The following is a 22,471-nucleotide window of genomic DNA, read 5'->3' as shown; positions in this document are numbered from 1 at the left end:
CGCCACCGCCAGGATCCGGAACATCAGGGGGGGTATGGTGCGACGGGCACCCCTCCCACGTTGGGAGGCCATCCCCAGCTGGGCCTCCGCTGTCTTCTTGCTCCAGCGGCGAAGGTCCTCCCATCTTTTCCGGCAGTTGGTGCTCCGTCTGTGGTGGACCCCCAGGGTCCGGACGTCTTTGGCGATGGCACACCAAATATCCTTCTTCTGTTGGGCGCTGACCTAGAGGAATAGTACAGGGGAAAAGGAAAATCTTTATCCGTCCGGACCGTCATCCTCTTTGGCCCACGTTCCCACCCTTGCCCTGACGCACATACACTCACCTTCCGCACATGCAGGCCTCAGTCCCCCCCCCATTTTTCTTCCATCCACACCACTCCAAACAGGCATTGCCCATGCAGCATTCTCATTGTACTCACCTGTTTGTCTGGAGGACCGTACAGTTGTGTGTACTGGGGGAGGACCCCATTCACTAGTTTCTCCAACTCCTCCGAAGTGAATGCAGGGGCCCTTTCCCCAGACACATGAGCCATTCTTGCTTCCAGACTGAGGTCACAGCAGCACTTGCAGTGTAGGTCCTCTCCTGTTGAAGGTCAGGTATCAAGTGAGGGAACAGACAGAAAATGAAGGTCACATTCGCGGCGGTGCGTACTGTCACCGCCGGCGTACATCGTCATTGGCTCCTGGGACCCATATGGTCCAATGTTAACCAAGGCAGGATTGCGCTGCGGTCTTCGACCGCCTACCACAACAGTGTACAACGCCAGCGCAGTTACCTCATATGCCCTTGTCCCACCTTACAGGTCAGGAAGCTGCCATTTCAGGGGGCCACATGGCATTAATTTTAACTGTGTCACACCAATGCATACACACAGTAACAGGCACATTGCAGATTAATAAATGTGTGCAAATGACATTTTGTGATACCTCAGTGTTGGCTGACTCTCTGTTCGGTGTTCTCGTCCATAGGGCACGTCCGCTGGGGCAGGTGATGAGATGGCGGCATCCTCCGGTGTACAGACCGCTGGTGGATCTGTTGACAATGGATGAGAGACACGTAAAATAGTCACCTACAGACTTGATCGTGCAATGATCCATGAACTGTGTACCCAGTTGGAGCCAGACCTGATGTCAGCTATCCGCCGTCCCACAGGGATACCCCTTCTAGTGCAGATCCTGTCAGTACTCCATTTCCTGGCAAGTGGTTCCTTTCAAACAACAGTGGCCATTGCATCAGGGATGTCCCAGCCAATGTTCTCTAACGTGTTGTCCAGAATGTTGTCTGCCCTGCTGAAACACATGCGCAGCTACATAGTGTTCCCTCAGGTGGAGGATTTGCCCACAGTGAAAGGTGACTTCTATGCCATGCCCTGGGACATATCCCGAACATCATTGGTGCCATTAATGGGATACATGTGGCCTTGGTACACCCCCGCAGGAGTGAACAGGTGTACAGAAACCGGAAGAGCTACCATTCGATGAATGTGCAAATGGTGTGTTTTGCCAACCAGTACATCTCCCATGACAATGCCAAATTTCCTGGCTCAGTGCATGACGCTTACATTCTGAGGAATAGCAGCATCCCTTATGTGATGGGGCTACTCCAGAGGCACCGTGTGTGGCTAATAGGCGAGGACAAGGACCTTATAAAGTGTGAATAGTTGTCTAGGTCTGGGGTTGTCCCTATGGGTTAGTATGTGTCTAACAGTTGTCCCTGGACATTTGCAGGTGACTCTGGTTACCCCAACCTGTCATGGCTACTGACCCCAGTGAGAAATCCCAGGACAAGGGCAGAGGAACGCTACAATGAGGCACATGGGTGAACTAGGAGGGTGATTGAACGGACCTTCGTCCTCCTGAAGGCCAGGTTCCGGTGCCTCCATATGGCAGGTGGTTCTCTCTACTACTCACCAAAGAAGGTGTGCCAGGTCATCGTGGCCTGCTATATGCTGCACAACCTGGCTTTGCGACAGCAGGTGCCTTTTCTGCAGGAGGATGGTCCAGCTGGTGGTCTTGTGGCAGCTGTGGAGCCTGTGGACAGTGAAGAAGAGGAGGCAGAAGAAGAGGATATCGACAACAGAAACAACATTATCCAGCTGTACTTCCAGTGAGACACAGGTAAGAAGATGTCACTGCCTCACACATCTCATACTATTGTTGGATCTAGCATAAGTCCGTCATTTTCACTCAGTGTATGGACCCTGACTTGTCACTTTGCCTTTCCATTTAACAGATGTGGGTCCCACTTTGTGCCCTCTGCTATATTTCCCCCAGCCCTACAGCTGTGTTTAATCGGTATGTGAACAATTAAATTGACATTGCTATATTCCATAGTTATTGCAATTACACATTTGTGAAAGCACAGACTGACTCCAGATTGTTTTGTGATTGAAGTGTGTTTATTTATGTGCAAATAAGTGGAGGGGGTTGTAAAATGGCAGGGGTGATGGTGGAGGAATTTCCATGGCAGAGTCCAGTCTATTTATTTCACAGGTGCATTGTCCAAAGGGGAATTGGAAGTGGAGCAAGGGCAGTTGATGGATGGACAGGGTGACAACGTGGGACAGAAGGGTGACATTCAGGGGGTTCTCACTTCCTGGCAGGGGTCTTGGTAATGTTCTCTGTCTTGTTCCTGGATCTCAGGGACCGTTTGCGGGGTGGCTCTCCATCTGCAGGGGGTGGGGTGCTCGTCTCCTGTTGTTCCTGTGGCGGTGCCTCCTGTCCACTAGCGCCGGCGGAGGTGGAGGGCTGTTGATCATCCAGGCTAGTGTCAGGGGCCCCTTGTTGTGCCACAGTGTCCCTCCTGGTGTTGACAAGGTCTTGCAGCACCCCCGCAATGGTGACCAGGGTGGTGTTAATGGACTTCAGTTCCTCCCTGATCCCCAGATAGTGTTCCTCCTGCAGCTGCTAGGTTTCCTGAAACTTGGCCAGTACCGTTGCCATCGTCTCCTGGGAATAATGGTATGCTCCCATGATGTTGGAGAGTGCTTCGCGGAGAGTGGGTTCCCTGGGCCTGTCCTCCCCCTGTCACACAGCAGTCCTCCCAGTTCCCCTGTTTTCCTGTTCCTCTGTCCCCTGAACCGTGTGCCCACTGCCCCCAGGTCCCTGATTGTCTTGGGTTGGTGGGTTTGCCTGGGTTCCCTTTAGTGGGGGACACACTGCTGATTGACGTGTCCTGGGGACAGAGGGATGGGCCCGCTGGGTGGGTGCTGTGGTGGTGTTTCCTGAGGGGGGAGGCTCTGTGGTGGCTTGTGCCAGAGTCAGGGGAACCGACTGTCCCGAGGTCCCTGATGGGCTGAGCTGGTCATCTTGATCCAGTTGTGCAGAGCTGCTGTCATCACTGTGGGTCTCTTCTGTGGGGGGACTGGATATGTCTGGTACCTCCTGTCCGGTGACGTTGGGTAGAGGTCCTGCAGGGGTGTAAAGGCATGATTATTGCATCTGTGTGTGCCATTGTGTGCAATGGGTGAGTGACCCAGTACTCCAGTGCTTGCATTCTTGTCTAGGTCCTTGTGTGATAATTGGTTTGGGGTCTGTGTGGGTATCTGTAGTGGACATGCTTGGGTGATGGGTGTCCATGCATTGGTGTTACATGCAGGGCTTGGTTTTGGGATGTGTGGGTTGTGTTGGTGGGGTATCTGTGGGTTGTTGGGGTGATGGGTGTGAGGGTAAGGGTGGGAGTATGTGATGGCATGCAGGTGGGGTGGGGGATAAGGTAGAAAAGATAAGCCTTACCAGAGTCCACTCCTCCTCCTACTCCAGCGAGGCCCTTAGGATGCAGTATTGCCAAGACTTGCTCCTCCCATGTTGTTAGTTTTGGAGGAGGAGGTGGGGGCCCACCACCAGACCTCTGTACAGCAGTCTGGTGTCTGGAGACCACGGAACACACCTTCCCTCGGAGGTCGTTCCACCTCTTCCGAATGTCATCACTAGTTCTTGGATGCTGTCCCACTGCGTTGACCCTGACAGCGATTCTGCACCATAGCTCCATCTTCCTAGCAATGGAGGTGTGCTGCACCTGTGATCCGAATAGCTGTGGCTCTACCAGGACGATTTCCTCCACCATGACCCTAAGCTCCTCCTCAGAGAACCTGGGGTGTCGTTGAGGTGCCATGATGTGGTGTGGGTGATGTGTGAGGTGGTGTGTGTTGTGATGTGTGAGGGGATGTATTGTGTGTTGTTTGAGGTGCGTGGATGTTGTGTGAGTGATGATGTTGTGTGTCTGTGGATGCTGGTGTTGTTTCTGGTGGTGTCTCTCTCGGGCGTGGTATCAGAATTCTGGTAGTAAGGGTTTGTGGGTGTGTGTTTTATATTGGATTGGGTGTGTTGGTGTGGTGTTGTGTTTGTATGTGTATCAGGTGTGTGTATTTCCAATTGTCCATTGTGGTTGTGTTTTGTAAATGTGTGTGTATTTTGAGCGTGGCGGTGTGTACCGCCAATGGATACCGCGGTTGAAAGACCGCCACGTGGATTCGTGGGTCGTGATAGTGTGGGCGTATTCCTGTTGGCGTGACGGTGGAGGTTTTGTTATCGCCAGTTTATCATTGACCTTTGGTGTGGTGGACTTGTGTGGGTGTCTGGATTATGGCGGATTCCGAGCTGTGGGTCGTAATAGCTGTAGCAGAATTCTGCCACGTGTTGGCGGTCTTCTGCAAGGCAGTAAGCGGGATTTACCACCAGGGTTGTAATGAGGGCCTATGACCCTGGAGGACGGGGGAGAAGTGGCGTTAAAACCGCCAACAAGCCGGCAAAAAAAATATGGAATTATGACCATGGCATTTACTGCCATGGCCATCCGCCACTTCTCCACTCCGACCGCCAGGGCGGTGATGACCACTGGGGTGGAGACTTGGGTCTCCAGCCCAGTGGCCGCCACAAGACTGCTGGCGGTATCAGGACCCTGCATACCGCCAAGTATTTCGGGTGGTTTGGAATTCCTTACCTGGCACTGATAGGGATCTCCCCCAGCCCGAGTCCTACCATCACCCCCCCACCCCCCTGACACCCCCCAAAGCATGGAACGTGATGCGGTGTAATGATGACGGGGCGGTGGAGGTTGAGCAGCCTCCACTTCCCCGTCGACCGCCAGTATGGCTGCTGGTGGCTTTCCGTCCGAAAAAGGATGGAGGGCTGCCAGCAGTCATAATATGCCATGCGGAAAACCACCTGCACTGGCGGTCTTCAGCATGGCGGTACCTCAGCAGTCTTTGAAAAAGACTGCTGAGGTCGAAATGAGGGCCTAAGTCATATACCCAGAATCACAGAATGGTGAGCTGATGCTCTGGGAACGGAACCTAGTTTCCCAGTTCCAAAATCAACAACTCTGGCCATTACACCACATCCTCTCCCTTGGCTACAGAATGATAATTTTGCAGAATAAAGTGCTGTTGCATTCATAACCCTTGCAGTCAAGGGGGCATTCTGGTGTTAATTGGTAGCAGTAGGTGATGAGAGGTGTGGTAGAGGTGTTTAACAGTTGCTTTTGTGCAACACCCTGCCCTCTTTCTCTATGCTGCTTTCCTAGGAACTTTTGTCAAGGGGGAGCAGCCAGCTGCAGTGAGCAGATGCGATCTAGCCAAACGAGAGTGCCACTATTTATCCCAACTCTAACCATACAGATTTCAGCCACCCACTGACTCCTGAAAAGGTGGAGAGGATTTTTCATTAAGAGCTTTTCTTTTAACATAACAATTGCTTTGAGATCAAAGATGTTTGGGAGAAAAGCCATCAAAATATGTCTGATATTTTAACAAAATGAAGGAGTGAGAAATCACCTGTATGAGCTCTATTCCCAGTCATACACGTGTGCTTGAAAAGAGTTTCCTTAGAACTTCTGTGGAGTATTGTGCAAGGGTAAGAAAGGGAGTGCTTTCTAAATTAAAGGAACATGTGTTTGGGATGAAAGCGCTGAGGAGCATCTCATAGAAAGGGAGAATGGCTGCCCACGAACCTAAGGCACTGGCTGAACAAGTTATTAAAATTCCAGGGCTCTCTCTGCCCCACAGAAGCCCAGCTATAGACTACACCAATGTCGCAACCCTTCCCTGTGACCAAATCCCTGACAAAGCTCAAACCGACTGGTGCTTTATGAACCATCTGAAAACAATACATAGATGTTTATAGCACACCAGGCAGGTTGGATCCTTTGTACGAGGCATGCAGGTTGCGAGTCACTGCTCTCCTGTCCGTGCCCTGAGAGGACTGCAATTTGGAATCATTAAAGTTTGTGATTAAGAGATACACACGCATGAAAGCTCTGGCAGGATAGCTTCATGCTGCCTACAAATAAACCCCATGCCTCTGTTATCCTCCAGTGTCTTACACTCCCGTGCCACGGTGTATAAACCAATTTTAAATAGCACCCCCTTCCTGTATGAAATAACCATAGTGAAAGGCAGCAAGTTTGGCTTTCTCTATGTTCAATATTTAGGCCCTCATTGCAACCCTGGCGGTCGGTGAAAAAGTGGCGGTAATACTGCCAACAGGCTGGCGGTAATTACCGCCAAATTATGAACATGGCGGTGAGAACTCAGATAGACAGCCACTTTACCACACCGACCGCCTCGGTGGAAACAACAGCTACCACAGCGGTAGCCGCCTACAGCCAGGCGGAAGCCAATGTTCCGCCCACTGTATTCAGACAACCCAATCAGCCACCTTTTCTGGGGTGGTACCAACGACATCAAAAGCCTGTCGGAAACACTGCACAGAAGGGAAAGGACTCACCATTGGAGACACAGGGAAGAATCACGCTGCCATGGAGCCCGAGCTGCACATATTTCCAATGATCTTCTACGTCCTGCTCCACCACGAACACCAACGACGGCGAAGATGACCACGGTTAGTACAGCCGCCTAGCACACAGGGGAGGGGGAGGAAAAAGATAGTGACACACACAGGCAGAACACACACACATACACCCACCCCCAACACCATACACACAATCAGATGCAGTAAGAAAAAATATCTACCCCGTAACCCTCAAAAATAATGCAAGGGCTACAGGAATAGATGAAAGTGAGTGTGACAATATAAATATAGTAGAAATACGAAAATTCAATCTAATGGTATATACATATGTACAGTTCAAGGGACACTGCCTAGTCTTCAATGCGTGTAAGTCCAAGGCCCCACTTGTTTCCTGCAGCAACACGGAGAGAACACTGCAGGGGCATCAGCTGGAAAATAGGCAGGCACCTCAGGGGGACGGGGAACGGGGGGCACCTCATCCGGCAGATGGAACAAAATCACTGGTTCTGGAGGGGGCAACATGCCCTGTGCTTGGTCCTGGGGAGTGCAAGGCCACAGTCTCTCAAGTGGATGACTTGCCCACTGGCTCTGGAGGGGGCAACATGCCCTTTGCTTGGTCCTGGAGAGTGCAAGGCCACAGTCTCTCAAGTGGGTGATTTATCCACTGGTTCTGGAGGAGGCATCGTGCCCTGTGCTCTTGTTCCTGGTGAGGATGGGGTGAGTGGGTGCTATACCTACTGGTTCTGGAGGGGGCATCGTGCCCTGTGCCTTTGTTCCTGGTGACAATGGGGTGAGTGGGTGTCATACCCACTGGTTCTGGAGGGTGCAACATGCCCTGTGCTTGGTCCTGGGGAGTGCAAGGCCACAGTCTCTCAAGTGGGTGATTTATCCACTGGTTCTGGAGGGGGCATTGTGCCCTGTGCTCTTGTTCCTGGTGAGGATGGGGTGAATGGGTGCCATACCCACTGGTTCTGGAGGGGGAATTGTGCCCTGTGCTCTTGTTCCTGGTGAGGATGGGGTGAGTGGGTGCAATACCCAATGGTTCTGGAAGGGGCATCGTGCTCTGTGTTTCAGATCCTGGGGAGTGCAAGGTCATAGTCTCTCAGATGGGTGTCATCCCCACTGGATTTGCAGGGGGCAGGCCGCACAACAGCCCATGGAGGCAGGACTACAGACTGTCCATCGGCGGTGACGGCTGCTCAGTAGTGGTGCTGCTGGTTCTGGGGGGAGGCTCCAGCCCATCCCCTGCAGCCTCGGACGGCTGCCCACTGCTAGTGGTGGTGGTGGTGCTGCTGCTTCTGGTAGTGGTGGGCGGAGGCTCCAGCCCATCCCCTGCAGCCTTGGACGGCTGCACAACCATGGTTGGTGCTGGGGGCTCTGACTGAGTCCCTGCACCAGGCCCCTTGTCTTTCCTGCCTGCTGGTGCACGCTCCTTGCCCTTCCTGGCAGCAGCTGGGGCAGGCTCCTTGCCCTTCCGGAAAGCACTTGGGGCAGGCTCCTGCCTGTTACACTCATGGCCCAGCATACCCCTTCACATCGCCATTTGGACACACAGGGCCCAGCACACATGCTGCATGCCGCCAGGAGCCATCCACCCCCCCACACGAGGCCTTCACACACACCACTCCGTGCATTCATGCCCCATGCATCATGCTCACAGTGTACTCACCTGTTGGTCTGGAGGCCCATACAGCAGTCGGTACTGGGGTAGGACCCCATCCACCAGTCGCTCCAAGTCTGCCGAGGTGAAGGCAGGGGCCCTTTCTCCAGTCACACGAGCCATGGTAGGTTACAGACACAGGTCACAGCAGCACATGCAGTGTAGGTCCTCTCCTGCAAAGGTCAGATAGCAAGCGAGTGATCAGATAGAAAATGGCGGTCACGTCCACGGCGGTGCATAACGTCACCGCCGGCGTACATCACCATTGGCCACTGTACCCCATAGGGGCCAATATTATCCAATGTGGAGTTGCACTGCGGTTCCCGACCGCCTCCCGCAACGGCGCACAAGATCAGCAGAATTCCCTAACTTCCACCTGTCCCTCCACACAGAACAGGTGGATGCCATTTCATGGGGGGGGAGGCCCTGGATTATAACTGCGGCACAGTACACAATTGGACATACAGGACATATGAAGGACATATGCCACATATACATTCAAAATTTACATCATGCATTGTACTGTTGTGGCTACGATGTACAGTTTGTGACCGGCTCCTCACTCTTTTGCCCCATAGAGCGCTACTGCTGCGGGTGAATAGGAGAAGGAGACATACCCCGTGTACAGACCCCTGGTAGACTTGGCAGCAATGGAGGACAGGCACATTATCCTCACCTTTTGATTTGACAGGGACACAATCACAGAGCTGTGTGCACAATTGGAGCCTGACCTAATATCTGCTATCTTTCACCCCACTGGGATCCCTCCTCTTGTGCAAGTTGTATTAGTGCTCCTTTTCCTGGCAACTGGCTCTTTCCAAGTGACAGTGGGCTTGGCAGCAGGAATGTCACAGCCAATTATCTCAATAGTGCTGACAAGAGTGTTGTCTGCCCTGATTAAACACATGTGATGCTACATTGTTTTCCTCCAGGTGGAGGAGTTGGCCACAGTGAAGGTTGACTTCTATGCAATGGGACATATCCCCAACATCATTGGTGCAATTGATGTAACAAATATTGCATTTGCCCCCGCTCCTCCCTGGCAAAATGAACAGGTGTTCAGAAATCAAAAGAGTTTTCACTCCATAAATGTCCAGATGGTGTGCCTAGTGGACCAGTACATCTCCCATGTCAATGCTAAGTATCCTGGTTCGGTGCATAGTGCCTTTATCATGAGCAATAGCAGCATCCCAAATGTGATGGCCCAACTACAGAGGCACCGGTGTGGCTAATAGGTAAGCCGTGGTTTCCACCCAGTGGATGTTGGTGTATGGGTTTGGTGTGGGCCATATGAGATAGTGTGTGGCTAAATGTTGTCCCTCGATATTTGCAGGTGACTCTGGTTACTCAGACCTATCATGGCTACTGACCCCTGTGAGGAATCCCAGGACAAGGGCAGAGGAACGTTACAATGAGGTACAAGGGGCAAACAAGAAGGATAATCAAACGTACCTTTGGCCTCCTGAAGGCCAGGTTTCAGTGCCTCCATCTAACAGGTGGATCCCTGTGCTACTCACTCAAGAAGGTCTGCCAGATAATCGTGGCATGCTGCATTTTGCACAACCTTGCCTTGAGACGCCATGTGCCTTTTCTGCAGGAGGAGGAGGCTGGAGATGGCTGTGTGGCAGCAGTGGACCCTGTGGACTGTGAGGATGAGGAGGCAGAGGATGAGGATGAGGACAACAGAGCTGCAGTGATTCGACAATACTTCCAATGGCACACAGGTAAGACAGTGTTACTTCACATTTCATTGACATTTTTTTTGTTTATCTTTGTCACTGGCAGGCTGTTATTTACCACTTCTATGCCCACTCACTGTACCCTTTGGCAACTCTTTTTGCAGATGTTGGTGCCCCACTATCATTCCTGGTGTGATCACTGCAGCCAACTACAGGTCTATCCTATGTGAACATTACTGTACAGTTGAATTGCAATATTTTTTACTGGTTAAACGAATACATACTTTAATCATTTGACATCATTTGGGGTGATGATGGAGGAAAGTCCAGGGTAGAGTTCCAGTCTATTTGTATCACAGATGCATTGTCCATGGGGATATAGGAAGGGGAGCAATGGCAGTTCAAGGTGGACAGGGTGACAGAGTGGGACACAAGGGTGACAATCAGGAGAGTCTCATTTCCTGGCGGGGTCTTGGCAATAGTCTCTGGCTTCTGCCTGGATCGCAGGCAACGTTTACGGGGTGGTTCACCTTCTGCAGGGGGAGGTGTGCTGGTGGCCTGTTGGTCCTGTGGTGGGGCCTCTTGTCCACTAGCGAGAGGGGGAAGTGGAAGGCAGTTCAGATGTCTGGCTAGTGGCAGGGGCCCGCTGTTGCAAGACTGCCTCCCTCATAATGTTGGCCATTTCTGCTAGCACCCCTGCAATGGACACCAGGGTGGTGTTAATGGCCTGCAGGTCCTCCCTGATCCCCTAGTACTGTCCCTCCTGCAGCCGCCTGTTCTCCTGCACATTGGCCAGGATCTGGCCCAGCGTATCCTGGGAATGTTGGTATGCTCCCAGGATCTCGGTGAGTGCCTCCTGGAGAGTCGGTTCCCTGGGCCTGTCCTCCTCCTGGCGTACAGCACTCCTCCCAGTGTCCCTGTTGTCCAGTGCCTCTGTTCCCTGAACCGTGTGCCCACTGCCACTGACCCCAGGTTCCTGATTGTCTTGGGGGCGAGGTGTGCCCTGGGGTCTCTGTAGTGGTGGACACACTGCTGATTGAGGTGTCCTGGGGACAGAGGTATGTGTATGCTGGGTGGGTGCTGTGGTGGTGTTTTCTGAGGGGGGAGGCTCTGTGGTGGTGTGTGGCTGTGCCTGGGTAACTGACTGTCCAGAGGTCTCTGATGGGCCAGGTTGGTCATCCAGATCCAGGTGACCAGAGTCGCTGTCATCATGGTGGGCCTCTTCTGTGGGGGGGACTGGATAGTGCTGGCACCTCTTCTCCACTGCCATTGGATGGGATACTTGTGGGGATGTAAATGCAGTGTTATTGTTTCTGTGTGTGACATATGGTGCATCGGTGGGTTGCCCTCTTTGGTTGTATTCGCCCTGGCAACTTTCATTTGTGTGAGTCGGTATGTGGTGGGCTAGCTGATTCTCTCTAGTGTGCATGCGTTAGTGATAGGTGTCCATGCAGGGCTGTGAGTGATGTCCATGCATTGGTGGTGCATGCAGGGCTTGGCATCGGGATGGGTGATATGTGATGGTGGGGTGTGTGGGAGGGGGTGGAGTGATGGGCGTGAGGGTGGGGGGATGTAATGGCATGCAGGTAGGGGAGTGATAGTAATAGAGAGTTGAATTACAAGAGTCCAGTCCTCCTCCGACTCCTCCCAGGCCCTCAGGATGCATGAATGCGAAGACTTGCTCCTCCCATGTTGTTAGTTGTGGGGGAGGAGGTGGGGTTCCACCGCCAGTCCTCTGGAGAACGAGCTGGTGTCTTGCTGCTATGGAACGTACCTTCCCCCGTAGGTTGTTCCACCTCTTCCTGATATCATCCCTTGTTCTAGGGTGCTGCCCCACGACGTTGACCCTGTCTACGATTCTCCACCATAGCTCCATCTTCCTAGCAATGGATATCTGCTGCACCTGTGCTCCAAATAGCTGAGGATCTACCCTAATGATTTCCTCCACCATGACCCTTAGCTCATCCTCTGAGAATCGGGGTGTCTTTGTGATGCCATGGGAGTTGTGTGAGTAGTGTGGGTGAGGGTGTATAGGGTGCTGTGTTGGGGTGCGTGGGTGGTGTATAGGTGATGTGTGGCTCAGGTTTTGCCTGTGGTCGTGGTATCTGTCTTGTGCCAATGGTTTGTAGTCGTAAAGGGTTGTGGGTACTGTGGGTGGGTGTTTTGTAGTAGTGTGGGTGTGGTGTGTATATGGTTGTCAGGTGTGTGTTGTTTGAATTGTCCAATGTGGTGGTGTTTTGTTTGTGTGTGTGTATTTTGAGCGCAGCGGTATGTACCGCCAATGGTTTACCACCACTGAATGTCCTCCGTGGTGATTCGTGGGTCATAATGTGATGGGCGTTGTTCTTCTGTTGGTGTAAGGGTATGGGTTTTGATACCGCCAGTTTATCACTGACCTTTGGTGTGGCGGAATTGTGTCTGTGGCTGAATAGTGACGGATTAGTGTGTGTGTGTCATAAAATGGTGAACGGATATCCGCTGCGGCGGCGGTATGTTGGCGGCAGTCAGCGTGGCAGTAAGTGGGACTTACCACCAATGTCATAATGAGGGCCTTAGTTTGCTGCTACTGTGGAGTTTTAGGCACAAAAGGTGAAGGCTCCCCTCAATGGCATGTGACTTGGCTCAGCTGCTTTAAAACATCCTGCAGGTATTAAAAATATTTGTGAACAACAGTTTATGAACATACCGAGCTGGCAATACAGTGAGCGCCGCAGACTCAGAATGCAGGAGCGGCAGCATTTAAATGATGGGTGTGCACAGATTATGCAAACAAATGGACGAAAGAGGAAATAGTACCCAAATCACACAGCGACCAGTAGAACAACACTAATTGAAACAAATCCATCTGTACTTGGTCCATTCGCCAAAGACTGAACCGGAAGTGACATTTTGCATGTAACGGACAATTTAGGAGCCTTTAGAGCAGACTGGTGTGAAGCTAACAAATGGGGAGCAACAGGCAGGCTCCAAACCCTTTCTTGTATACAACAGTCTTGCAAGTGAGACACATGCCTGGCGCATGCATTCGCAAGCTCAACCCTAAAAAGGGCAAAAAGAATTTGGAAAAAGGAAATCTTGGCCTACAAATCACTAACTAAAATCAGCAAAAAGTAAGTAAAGAGGGAAGGTGTCAGCATTTCAGAAGCTCGTTCAAGAGTCTTCTTCTTTGGGCTAAGGGGAAAATATCTAAGGGGGTCATTCTGACCCTGGCGGTCATTGACCGCCAGGGTCAACGACCGCGAGAGCACCGCCAACAGGCTGGCGGTGCTCTCAAGGGCATTCTGACCGCTGCGGTTTGGCCGCGGTCAGAAAGGGAAAACCGGCGGTCTCCCGCTGCCCTCAGGAATCCAGCTGCTCCGCCATGGGGATTCCGACACCCCATACCGCCATCCTGTTCCTGGCGGTTCGCCCGCCAGGAACAGGATGGCGGTATGGGGTGTCGTGGGGCCCCCGTAAGATGGCCCCACAAAGAATTTCAGTGTCTGCTTAGCAGACACTGAAATTTGCGACGGGTGCAACTGCACCCGTCGCACCTTTCCCACTCCGCCGGCTCCATTCGGAGCCGGCTTCCTCGTGGGAAGGGGTTTCCCGCTGGGCTGGCGGGCGGCCTTCTGGCGGTCGCCCGCCAGCCCAGCGGGAAAGCCAGAATGGCCTCCACGGTCTTTCGACTGCGGAGCGGCCATATGGCGCTTCCCGCCAGGCGGGCGGCGACCGCCGCCCGCCGCCCGCCGGCCTCAGAATGAGGCCCTAAGTCTCAGCAAAGCATTTCAAAGGGCAAGGGCAAACAGGATTATACCTCTCAGAGTCTAAGGGGTTCAGCTAATAGCAAAAGTGAGAGATGGTCTCTTTAGGGGCATAAGCGATGAGTGCTCAAAGAAGCCTGCTGCAAAGTCATCCAAAGAACAGTATATAAAAGTTTATAGGGCAAGGTTATCTGTCCACCCATCACTCCACATGACGCTGAAGATGTAGCATCCAATAGTAAACGATCATGCGAGTCAGACTGCAACATTGTGATGATTCTCATTACCAACAGGTAGCAGACATTCCATCTGGTCTTTTCCATATGAATTATAACACTCTTATATGTTGCCAGTCCACAGTCCTGAATGTACTGTACTCAAAGACAACTTCCCAGACTATGTATAGAACAATAGACATTTATTACCAAACTAGCGTTTTCATGAGAACGAAAACTAGAAGAAAGGTTCATGTTAACAAGATGACTAAACATTTTCTACACTGTCACGAATACAGGCCTAACAGGCCTTGCTTAGGCTAATGCAAATAAATTACAACAGCACAATATATCAAGCAAATAAAACACATTTTAACATTCAAATTATAAATTAAGCATTGATAAACTTCCATTAGCATTCATGTTACAGTAACTTTCAAGTGAAATAACTCTGTTCATACATTTCTATTAATATGGTGGAGAACTACATTTCTCTATCTTTGCACGCGAGTTTAAACATTCCCACAGGAAATCTAATATTCTTTTAATGTAGACTGTTAGCTTTCACTCTAAAATATAACATGATCACAAATTAATTCTTCAAACATTAAATGGGTTTCATTAGTTAGTCTAGAGTGTATGCACGATAATATTGCTTCTCAGTACATCACTTTACAACTAAATTATTTGTACTTTGGTCAACATAATGTCACACAAGGATTATCACCGTGACATGGTGGACAATACTAAGATTTCTGCTACATCACTGTCAGGTCCTTTAATTTCACTATTATGCAGTCTCCCTCCAGCTTCTCTGGCTCTTGTTCTACCTTTACATGGATCTAAAATGGGGTCCACACATTTGGAACATTTTGTGCTGCGCCCTTAGGTTGATATACTGATGCACTTTGTTGTCCACAAGACAACCCAGTCCTTCACAAAGCCTCTTGTGATGGTGAGGGAGGTTCTCCAACTTGAAGTTTAATTAATTTCATGTAATGCCTCACCCATGCTGCAGTTGATGATGGTACAAGCACCCATTTCACACATTAAGAACCTGTCATCCATGGTGAGGTCTCTGTGACACTCATCAAAGTCCCTTTCTACTGCCATATGGCTTTCCCCTGTAGTGAAAACTATTCATGCAGTGGGTGGACGTCAGAGCCTTGCCTTTAGCTTTCTCAACTGATCAGAATCAGGACATTTGCATATGGAAAAGTGCTAATGTTTGTGGTATATGACAATTTATCAACATTCTCCAGAGATTTGTGGTAAGAGTGGGGTAGGCTTACACTGGGTTCAGCCCTGGATCGCACAGGACCTCTTTGCTATCTCCAAGGGAAGACCCCTCCTTACTAACAAATCTGCTCTGCAAAACGGAGGTCTGCAGAGTTGGCAAAGTGAATCTGTTAACTGCAAACTGACCCCTCACAGCTCTTGGCAGGATAAGTTCCAAGATGCAGCAGTGTGTGGCCACAGTTCTGACAACGCTTTACTTGCATTACAGCACTCTTTCTACACTTAGCAGTCATGACCAGCATGCCCATCTTCTTAGGAGCTTCAACCCTGGCTTTGATCACCACCACAGCATTTTGTATGTGCCCCTACTTCACTGATTTATTAAAAACTGTTCCCCTACTTTTTGTAAAACGACAACTGTACCCGGACAGTTAATTCCAATATTTTAAATGCGCTTCAGCTAAAGCACCATGCAGTGACTCAATCTCCTGTGCTGTGATACCGAAGCAGGCCAAACAGCTAAAGAAGACTTTCTGCCAGGGTGCCTGTTTCCCTGAAATAAATGCAAATGTTCACAACAAGTTGATCTGCATGTGTATGGGGTAATCTGCAAATGTAAAGGATTCTTGGGTACTGGTTTTCATTTATCAAATCTCTCACAGCTTTGAATGACAAAGATTTATTTTTGAGTGTGTTAGAAATGGAGTCTCTAGTTGGCAGAGGTATACACCCTTGTTCAAATGGGGCCCACAATCCTAGTCAGGGTAAATTACACACAATCCAAATGATTCTCTGCCCACCCTCTCATAGCTTGGCATGGAGCAGTCAGGCTTAACTTAGAAGGCAATGTGTAAAGTATTTGTGCAATAAATCATGCAATAACACAGTGAGAACACCACAAAAATACACCACACAGGTTTAGAAAAGTTGCAATATCACTTTTGTAATGATAAGGATAATCTTAAGTCTTTAGAAAGCAACAAGGGTCTCTTACAAGAACAAAGTACCTGGTATGTGTCAAAATTACACGCACAGGGACCGCAGAGGAGGAGTTGCATGGAAAACGAAGGGTGTGCGTTGAATTTCCGGGCGGACACAGACAATGCATCGATTCTTTTCCACGAGGCCAAGGTCTTTGCGTTGAATTCCGGCACGCAGGCTTGAATCCTCTTTGCGATGCGGGGTCTTTTGATGCCCAGGGACAATGCGTGGAACTCCTGGGCGTGCAGGACGAAGTCACGGGTGCTGCATCGATCCCGTGGACGATGCTTTGGAGTTTCTGTCACACAGCAGGCGCTGCATCGATTTCTCCCGCAGGAAGTCGGGCTGCGTTGTTGCGGCTCGGCGATGGGTCGATCCAGTGGGCTGTACGTCGAAGTTCCGGTCGCAACACTTGCGCTTCGTTGATCTCCACTTGGGGAGCTAGGCTGCGTCGTTCCGATGCGGCGATTCTTTCACCGCTAGGCAGGCTGTGTGTCGACTTCTGCAGGCTGTGCGTAAATTTTTACCACACAAGGAGTTCCTTTGCAGAGATTAAGGGGGTTATTCCAACTTTGGAGGAGGTGTTAATCCATCCCAAAAGTGACAGTAAAGTGACGGATATACCACCAGCCGTATTACGAGTTCCATAGGATATAATGGACTCGTAATACGGCTGGTGGTAAATCCGTCACTTTTCCGTCACTTTTGGGACGGATTAACACCTCCTCCAAAGTTGGAATAACCCCCTAAGTCTTTTTGGCCCCGAGACTTCAGGAAACAGGAGCCAAGCTCAATCCAACCCCTTGGAGAGCACTTCTCAGCAGAGCCAGAGGCCAGCAAGGCAGCAGGTCATCAGCAAGGCAGCAGTCTTTCACAGCAAAGCAGTCCAGGTGGGTCCTTTGGGAAGCCAGGCAGCTCCTCTTGGCAAGTTGCAGGAGCTGGTTCAGAGTGTCTGTCTCAGGAAGTGTCCAAGTTGGTAGTGTCAGGCACCCAGTTTGTATACTCAGAAATGCCTTTGAAGTGGGGAAGACTTCAAAGAGTGGTTTTGAAGTGCACAAGGTCCCCTTCAGTACAACTCTGTCTGCCAGGGTCCCAGTAGGGGGGTTGGCAGCCCATTGTGTGAGGGCAGGGCACTGTCCTTTGAAATGTAAGTGTCAGGCCCTCCACCCTTCCAGTCCAGGAAGACCCATTCAATATGCAGATGTATGCAGGTGTGACTGAACACCCTGTGTTTTTGGTTGTGTGGGTGAAATACACAAGGGAGCTGTCAACCAGCCCATCCCACGTGTACTGGAGACAGGCTGTAAGGCACAGAAGGATTTTAACTGCAGAAAAAGGCTCATTTTCTAATAGTGGCATTTCTAAAATAGTAATATGAAATCCAACCTCACCAGTCAGCAGGATTTTGTATTACCATTCTGGCAATACTAAATATGACCTGTCTACCTCTTTCTGATCAGAACCTACCACTCAAACAGTATATGAGGGTAGTCCTAAAGTTAGCCTATGAAAGGAGCAGGCCTCACAGCAGTGGAAAATGAATTTAGGAGTTTTCCACTACCAGGACATATAAAACACACAGGTCTATGTCCTACCTTTTACCTACATAGCACCCTGCCCTGTGGGTTATCCAGGGCCTACCTTAGGAGCGACGTATGTGTAGAAAAAGGGGAGTTTCAGGCTTGGCAAGTACTTTTAAATGCCAAGTCGAAGTGGCAGTGAAACTGCACACACAGGCATTGCAGTGGCAGACCTGAGACATGATTAAGGGGCTACTTATGTGGGTGGCACAATCAGTGCTGCAGGCCCACTAGTAGCATTTAATTTACAGGCCCTGGGCACATGCAGTGCAATTTACTAGGGACTTACAAGTAAATTAAATATGCCAAATGGGTATGAACAATGTCACCATGTTTTAAGGGAGAGCGCATATGCACTTTAGCACTGGTTGACTGTGGTAAAGTGCGCTGAGTCCTAAAACCAACAAAAACAGTGTCACAAAGTGGAGGGAGGCAGGCACAAAGTTGGGGGTAGCCACCCCAAGGCTGTCAGGTCTAACAGTGTGGTTGCAGTTTTATGGCTGCACAGCCTTCGGGGATAAAAGAAGCCAGTGAGCCACAGGGAAGGAGGATGTAAGAAGGACCAATAAAGGATGCAGGGAAACAGAAGAGTGAAGGTAAAATGAGTTACGAGTAGAGGGGGGGGGTGCCGGCGCTCATAACAGATCAATGTGAGAATGGTGCTCTCGAGCTCCTTCTCACTTTACATTACCCTCAATCTACAAGGGTGCAGCAACAGCAGTGCGCCCACTTCAGGACCGGGCACCCCAGGTAGTGTAGGGGTAACTTGTAGTTAAAGGTCTGTGCAGTAATGTTAAGAGGGAAATGCCAGAATGTGAAAGCTGACTTGTGGTGATGTGTCATGTGATAATTGCAGGAAAGTACAATCTTTCTTGGCATGTTACCCCCAAATTCTGCCTGATTGTCAGTGTGTTTGACTGTGTCACTTGGATCATGCTAGTCAGGATCCCAGTGCTTATGGTTTGTGAACTGCATGTCAGTGTATTTCACTGTTTTCTAAACTGTCACTGGAGTACTGCTAATCAGAACTCCAGTACTCATGCTCTCTCTGTTTTTAAATGTATCCCCATATACTGGTAACTCAGTATTTCACTCTAAATTGGCATTCTGGACCCCCTTTATAAGTCCCTAGTATATGGTACCTAGGTATCCAGGGCATTGGGGTTCTAGGGGATCCATATGGGCTGCAGCATTTCTTTTGCCACCCATAGGGAGCCCGTACAAACACTTATGCAGGACTGCCATTGCAGCCTGTGTGAAATAATGCACGCACTATTTCACAGCCCTTTTCACTGCACCAGGTAACTTACAAGTCACCTATATGTCTAACCTTCAGACCCTGAAGGCTAGCTGCAAAGTTACTATGTTTGAGGACACCCCTGCACTAGCAGAGATGCCCCCACGTTGTCCAAGCCCATTTTCCCGGACTTTGTGAATGCAGGGACGCCATTATAAGTGTGCACCACATATAGGTAAATATATATATGTAGCTTCACAATGGTAATCCCAAATATGGCCATGTAAGGTGTCTACCAACTGGGAATTGTAGCCCAATACTGTTTCTGGTATTGGGGGGTCAATTCCATGCACCCTGGGGGCTCCACCATGGACCCTCAGTACTGCCAAACCAGCCTTCTGAGGTTTCCCCTGCAGCGCCAGCTACTGCCACCTCACAGACAGGCTTCTGCCCTCCTGGGGCTTGGGCAGCCCACTCCCAGGAAGGCAGAACAAAGCATTTCCTTTGGGACAGGGGTGTTACACCCTCTCCCTTTGGAAATAGGTGTTACAGGCATGGGAGAGGTTTCCTCCCAGAGCCTCTGGAAGTGCTCTGAAGGGCACAGATGGTGCCCTCCTTGCATACTCCCGTCTACACCGGTTCTCTGGGTCCCCTCTCCTGATGACGAGCGTGAATCCTGGAACACAGGTGGTTGACTAAAGTGACCCTGACTGTCCAAAGGTCCAGCTGTCGAAATTTGGTGGAGGTAAGAGCTTGCCTCCCCCGACCAGACAGTACCCCTGTGCACCGCATGTTTTGCAGCTCCTAGGGCTTCTGTGCGCTTCTCCAAGAAATCCTTTGTGCACAGCCTAGCCCAGGTCCCCAGCACTCCATCCTGCGACGCTCAGCTCCCTGAGTTGTTCTCCGGCGGCATGGGATCCCTTTGTGTAGTGCTGCGACGACCGCCATTTGCAACTCCTTGGTCCCCGAGTTCTGGGACTCCTGTGGGTGCTGCCTGGTCTTCTGAGGGCTCTCTGAAGTGCTGAGAGCCCCCTCTGTCTCCTCACCCTCAGTTGAGACCCCCAGGTCTCTCCTGGGCCTGGGCAGCGCCTTTTCCCACCAAATGCGTTTCATGAATGAGCCAAGGCTTGTTGGCTGAATCCAGCATCGAAAAGCAGCCTGCATTCACCTACTCGATGTGGGACATCTCCTGCACCAACCAGGACCCTGCAGCTGTCTTCTTTGGTGCATTTCTGACTTTTTCTTCCAACCGGAGGTTTAACTTTTGCTCCTTCATCCGGATTAGCAGGGGCTCCTGTTCTCCCTGGACTCTTCAGCGGTTTTTGGACTTGGTCTCCTCTCTCGGCAGGTCTTCAGGTCCAGGAATCCATCATTGGTGTCTTGCAGTCATGCTTGGTTTTTGCATTATTCTTTATCACGACTTCTAGTGTGTTCTGAGGAAACTTGCTGTACTTTACTACTGCTTTCCTGGGACCTGAGGTGGGGTAATTTGCTTACCTTTGGTGTTTTCTTACACTCCCAGCGCCCCTCCACACACTACATTTACCTAGGTGGGAAACTGACATTTGCATTCCACTATTTTAGTACATATTTTGTGTTCCCCCTAGGCCCATTGCAACATATTGTGATTTTCACTGTTTGCCCTATTTTATGACTGTTTACTTACCTGATTTTGGTAACTAGTGTATATTTTGTGTATAATACACTGTGTATTGTCTTTCATGTGTGTGAGTACTGTGTGACTACAGAGGTATTGCAGGAGCTTTGCATGTCTCCTAGTTCAGCCTTGGCTGCTCTGCCTACAGCTATCTCTAGACAGCCTAAACTGCTAGACACTGACTACAATTCACTAATAAGGGATAACTGGACCTGGTATAAGGTGTGGGTACCTTTGGTACCCACCACAAATCAGGCCAGCCTCCTACATTGGTGGTGCAGTGGTGGGATAAGTACTTGCAATTGCCTTATCACTCTGTAACCGATGCTTTCCACAGGAAAGTGTACTCTATACTTAGAGCTATGCATAGGTATACCTAGCAGTCTCACTTGTAGTCTAAAAATTCAAATTTTCTAAAAAGCTAGATAAAGTAGGTCTGTTTACTCTTTTCACTTTACTCTAACTTTTCTATCACTATGTCTTCCTCTGAGGCCACCCCTAGGGTTGTCAAAACTTCCTATAAGAACCTTAACTTTAAATGTTTGAAGGGGCTTTGCTTAGAGAGAAGCCTAGGGATTGGGAAGAAACCTAACAAAGAATCCCTTTCAAATCTCCTCCTGCAGGATGACCGGGGTCAATCTGATAACCAGGTAGAGGACATAGAGGGGGATTCTGACCAAGTAGATTCAGGAGAGGGTCCTGAAGATGCAAGGGAGGGTCCTTCCAACAATCTTTCCACTAACAAACCACCTAGGGGGTCATTACAACATTGGCGGTAAAAGCCGCTTACCGCCGTGCAGAAGGCCGCCAACACACCGCCGCCGCCGCGGGAGACCGCCACAGCTATTATGACACACATCACGGATTCCGCCGAAATTCAGACACCCACACAAGTCCGCCACACCAAAGGTCAGCGATAAATATGCGGAAACAAATCCTCCACCTCCACGCCAACAGAAACATGCCCATGCGATTACGACACACGAATCCACGCGGCGGTCTTTCAACCGCGGTATTCCATTGGCAGTACACACCGCCGCGCTCAAAATACACACACATCTACAAAACACAGCCACATTGGACAATTACAAATACACACACCTGATACACATACACACACCACTCCCACACACCCAACACAATATAAAACACACACCCACATCAGCCACAAACCCCTACTACCAAAAATTAGAGACGAAGGCCAGAGAGAAACAGCACAGAATAGATAACACCATCACACAGAGGCACACTACACCATCACCCACACAACATCCACGCACAAAACACCACATACCACTACACTAACCACACTCATCAACACATACACCACCCCACACATCACACACACCACCCCATGTCACGCCAAAGACACCCCTGCTTCTCCGAGGAGGAGCTCAGGGTCATGGTCGAGGAAATCATCAGGGTAGAGCCACAGCTATTTGGCTCACAGGTATAGTACACATTCATAGCCAGCAAGATGGAGCTATGGCAAAGAATAGTCAACAGGGTCAACGCTGTGGGACAGCACCCAAGAAATAGGGAGGACATCAGGAAGAGGTGGAACGACCTACGGGGGAAGGTGCGTTCCACGGTATCCAGGCACCACATCACGGTACAGCGGACTGGCGGCGGACCCCCACCTCCTCCCCCACAACTAACAACATGGGAAGAGCAAGTCTTGTCCATCCTGCATCCTGAGGGCCTCGCAGGAGTCCTTGGAGGAACGGACA

The sequence above is a fragment of the Pleurodeles waltl genome, chromosome 7 (genome assembly GCF_031143425.1).
Source record: "Pleurodeles waltl isolate 20211129_DDA chromosome 7, aPleWal1.hap1.20221129, whole genome shotgun sequence".
NCBI classification, from domain to species: domain Eukaryota; kingdom Metazoa; phylum Chordata; class Amphibia; order Caudata; family Salamandridae; genus Pleurodeles; species Pleurodeles waltl.
This window is presented reverse-complemented; position numbering follows the sequence as displayed.